This window comes from Ornithorhynchus anatinus, chromosome 3 (assembly GCF_004115215.2).
Source record: "Ornithorhynchus anatinus isolate Pmale09 chromosome 3, mOrnAna1.pri.v4, whole genome shotgun sequence".
NCBI classification, from domain to species: domain Eukaryota; kingdom Metazoa; phylum Chordata; class Mammalia; order Monotremata; family Ornithorhynchidae; genus Ornithorhynchus; species Ornithorhynchus anatinus.
In genome coordinates, this window is record NC_041730.1 from 84,718,677 (window position 1) to 84,723,675 (window position 4,999).

A 4,999-nucleotide genomic window follows, 5' to 3' on the forward strand; every position below is an offset into this window, starting at 1 on the left:
AGACCCAGTCTCTGGCCTGCATGGGATTCACAGTCTAAGCAGGAGGGAGAACAAGGAACCCCAGTTACAATTGAAGAAACTGAGGCACAGAGAAGTGAAGTCATTTGCCTGAGGTCACACAGCAAGCAATTGGCAGAGCTGGAATTAGAACCCAGGGCCTTCTGACTCCCAGGCCCGTGCCCTCTCCACTAGGCCTGGTTCTCTGGCTTTCTCTCCCATGCTTTTTCCAGTAGGCCACCTTGCCTCTGTGCTGTGAATTGGGGATAAAAACAATAAACTGGAAATGCCTCCTGGGGGAAAGAGGATTTCAGGAGGACATTGAAGATGGGAGTTGCTGTGATCTGGGGAATTTGAAGGAAGGAGGAGGGAGTTCCAGGCAGAAAGAACAGTTAGAGCAGGTGTAGTTTGAAATGAACAAAGAGTTCTGAAACGGGATTTGGTGTGAGAAGTGTCACTTTCCATGGATTTATCTTTAAAGGAAAATTATGATAATCATGTGTGTGCTGATGCCTTTGGGTATGTTTGTGTACTTTGCCCTACCCCTCTCAGGATCGCTTCTGGAGAGTTTCCAGGACTCTGTCAGTCTCAGCTATGGGAGGGAGAGTCAAACAGAGGTTTACCCATTCCATTCCTAGCTTGGGCAATGGCTAGCGACTGGAAGGCGATCTGCTACAAGTCAAAACTCACCAGTTCTGGGCAACAGCGGCATGGGAGAGAGTCAAGGGCAGAATCTCAAGTTTACTGCACGGAAGGAGGCATTGGTAAACCACTTCCGTGTTTTTACCAAGAAAACTCTTTAGATACATTACCAGAACAATTACAGATGGAGGTGGAGTGTTCTGGGAGAGATGTGTCCATGGAGTCGCTATGGGTCAGAGATGGCTCAACAGCATCAGACAAGACAAGATTTTGCCCTATATTTTTGTCTCTGGCTGCTCACTTTCTCTGTTTCCCTGTCTCCTCTGCCTTTCCCTCTGCTCACTCTCAGCCCATTTCTTTGAGTTTGCGTCTCCCTGTCTGGACTTAATCTCTTATCTGAATCTTTTAAATAATATTTGCTAAGCATTTATTAGGTTCCAGGAACTATATTAAGTGCTGAAGTGGGTACAAATTAATCAGGTTGGATACAATCCATGTCCCATATGGGGTTCACAATCTTAAGTCCCTGTTTTATAGACTAGGTAACTGAAAAGTCAGTCAATCGTATTCATTGAGCACTTACTACGTGCAGAGCATTGTACTTTGTGCTTGGGAGAATACAGTGCAACAATAACACACACATTCCCTGCCCACAAGGAGTTTACAGTCTAGAGGGGGAGGTGGACATTAAGAGAAATAAATAAATTACAAATATGTATGTAAATGCTGCGGGACTGGGAGGGGGGATAAATACAGAAAGCAAGATGACTTTCCAAAGGTGACAGAGCAGACATGACAGAGCCAGATTTAGAGGCCAGGTCCTCTGACTCCCAGACGTGTGCTCTTTCCACTAGGCCACGATGCTTCTCTAATGGTTCTCTGATTCAGTCTGTCTCCATTTGGCTTCCCCCTCCCACCTTTATTCTCCTCCATATTCTTGGATCACAGTCCTCCCTAACACACATCACCCCTAGAGGCTGCACCTTCCCCCCCTCCACAAGAAGCTCAGGACCCTGAAACTCCATCTCCTCTCTTCTCACATCCCACTTTGAGTTTCAGAAATTATGATCACTTTTCTTGTGCCTCAGTAACATAGGCTTCCTTCCCTGCATACAGAGCAGGTTATTGGGCGGGTGAAGCTGACAGCAGCCCAGAGTTGCCCAGTTGAAAGCTTGCTGTTTCCCGAACATACTCCCCCTCCCCCCCCCCCCACCCCGTACCCCTCCAACCCAGCCCTCCAACCTCCCCAGAAGAAAGTGACAAATTTACTTGAGCCCTGAGGGAAATCTCCCTGCCTTCCTCCTCCATCCCATTATCATAGGAGTTTAATGGCCGTGGACAAGCTGGCAGGGTTTTTTTGTTTTATTTTTTAAATGGATATTTCCTAGGTGCTTACCCTGTGCCGTACTAAGTGTCGGAGTAGGTAAAAGCTAATAATAATAATAGTATTCATTAAGCACTTACTATGTTCAATGCACTGTACTAAGCGCTGGGGTGGATACAAACAAATCCAGTTGGACACAGTCCCTGTCCTACGTGAGGCTCACAGTCTCAAATCCCCATTTTATAGATGAGGGAACTGAGGCCCAGAGAAGTGAAGTAACTTGCCCAAGGTCACACAGCAGACAAGTGGTGGATCCAGGAGTAGAACCCAGGTCTTTCTGACTCCCAGGCTCATGCTCTGTCCACTAGGCTTGTCCGGGCTCATGCTGAGGGGAGGTGGGTGGGGTTTGAAGGTTCAAAGCTACTTACTGCAGTTTTTCTACTCTGTTTAAACTGCAGTGTTGGGCTCTGAATCATTGGCTGCTGGGCTTGATCTGAGGAGGGGGAGGTTTAAGGAGAGGAACAGCTCCAGAGGCAAGGACTTCAATTCTTCATTACATGGGGTTAATGTATAATAATCTGGCTTGGAGAGACTCAAGGAGTCTTTCTGCTGGATTCAGATTTGATTGGGTTGTAAGAATTGCTCTATGGAATGAAAATTGAACCCAAGACTCAGTGAGGTGAATTCAGGGTAGTGAGTGGAGGGTGATATTCCTTTCTTTAAGGCTAGGTTTTTAACCACATAATCAAGATGACATCATCAGTAAAAACTGGCCGGGGTAGAACCCTAGGTGTTTTAATGAGATGTTCATCCCCTTGATTCTATTTATTGCTATTGTTCTTGTCTGTCCTTCTCCCCCAATTAGACTGTAAACCCATCAAAGGGAAGGGACTGTCTCTATCTGTTACGGATTTGTACATTCCAAGCGCTTAGTACAGTGCTCTGCACATATTAAGCACTCAATAAATACTATTGAATTAACAATGAGGGGCTACCAAATGTGTGAAAGGAATTAATTGCATTTATTGAGCACTTACTCTGTGCAGAGCACTGTACTAAGTGCTTGGGAGAGTAGAGTATAAGAGTATAAGAGTGTTGGTATAAGAGTGAGAAGCAGCATGGCTCAGTGGAAAGAGCACGGGCTTTGGAGTCAGGGCTCATGAGTTCGAGTCCCAGCTCTGCCACTTGTCGGCTGTGTGACTGTGGGCAAGTCACTTCACTTCTCTGTGCCTCAGTTCCCTCATCTGTAAAATGGGGATTAAGACTGTGAGCCCCATGTGGGACAACCTGATTCCCTTATGTCTACCCCAGCGCTTAGAACAGTGCTCGGCACATAGTAAGCGCTTAACAAATACCAACATTGTTATTGTTATTGTTATGTTCCCTGCCCACAGAGAGCTTACAATCTAGATTGGGGAGACAGATATAAATCAATAAATTACAGAATATGATTGAATGAATATGTATATAAGAGCTGTGGAGCTGAGGGAGGCATGAATAATGGGTTCAAATCCAAGCGCAAAATGTACAAGGAAAACAATCAACATAATCAACAGTAGTAGCAGTAAGAGCTTTTTCTTTGATGGCATTTGTTAAGCACTTAGTATGTGCCAGGCACTGTACTAAGCACTGGGGTATATCCAAGTTAACCAGGACGGACACAGTCCATGTCCCCCATAGGTCTGCCAGCTTTAATCCCCATTTTACAGATAAGAAGCTTTACATTTTACAGACATAGAGAAGTGAAGTGACTTGCCCAAGGTCACACAGCAGACAACTCATGGATCGAGGATTAGAACATCTGACTCCCAGGGCTGTGCTCTTTCCAGTAGACCGCACAGCTTCTCTAAGCAAAGACAGCAGCTACAGCAAAACCCAGACGTAAATCCCTTCTATGTGTAATACCACTAATTGTAAGCACAATGATAAATGCTGAGATCGATACAAGATAATTAGGTCAAAAATCCTTAGTTTGATAAGATCAGGTATATCTCTACACCTTGGCATCTCTCGGGGGAATACTGCCAAAGAGTAAGGAGGTGGGCTCTAAGTGGCGCTTAACCATTCTAGCACGAGAGGCCTGAATGAACACACCACCTATCTCCTCTCCCCCTGCCAACCTGAGCACTGTGGGCCCCTTGATTTATATCCCTGCCAGGAAGGCCCCTGATAATGAATAACTACTTCCCAGTACCAGGTGCGGAACAACCCAACCCCAGGATTGTAATCCTTATCTCATAGAGCAAAGACAAACACAAAAATCCGGACTGTGGGGAAAGTGCCCAAGTTGGTAGGGATGTTGCTTCCTAAGGTGATAAAGTGGCCCATAGCCCTCCCCCTCTCCGTTGTGCATGAAACCAGCACAGCTTAGAAGACCATGCAAAGTCAGACAAACCATCCTTTGTGGTTCTCCCCGCTCCTTTGGGTCTCCCTGCACTGATCGGGGTGTGAGCACTGTTCCCCTATTAAATCTACTTATTAAACATAGCCTTTGCATCATTGATCTCCCCCGTTTAGACCGTGAGCCCGTCGTGGGGCAGGGATTGTCTCTGTTGCCCAATTGTACATTCCAAGCACTTAGGACAGTGCTCTGCACATAGTAAGCCCACCTCCTCACCGTCCCCCATTCTCGCCTATCCCGCAGTTGACCCCTGGTCCCCGTCCTCCCCCGTCCTGGAATACCTTCCCTCCTCACCTCTGCCAACCTAACTCTCTTCCCCTCTTCAAAGCCCTACTGAGAGCTCACCTCTTCCAAGAGGCTCTCCCAGACTAGCTTCCCCTTTTCCCTCTGCTGCCTCTCTGCTCCCCCCTTCACCTCCCCTCAGCTAAGCCGCCTTTCCCCCGCTTCCCTCTGCTCCTCCCCCCTCCCTTCTCCTCCCCTCAGCACTGTGCTCATCTGCTCATTTGTATATATTTTTATTACCCTATTTATTGTTAATTCATTCATTCAATAGTATTTATTGAGCACTTACTATGTGCAGAGCACTGTACTAAGCACTTGGAATGAACAAGTCAGCAACAGATAGAGACAGTCCC

The 4,999-nt window shown here is 46.6% G+C and overlaps 1 non-coding gene across 1 annotated transcript; it reads left to right on the forward strand.

The window, feature by feature from the left end:
* The first annotated feature begins 539 nt into the window (after positions 1-539).
* Positions 540-677, forward strand: LOC114810611. The gene has a single exon (XR_003758307.1). It is a non-coding gene; the product is annotated as a small nucleolar RNA SNORA7 (small nucleolar RNA).
* The last annotated feature ends 4,322 nt before the right edge of the window (positions 678-4,999 follow it).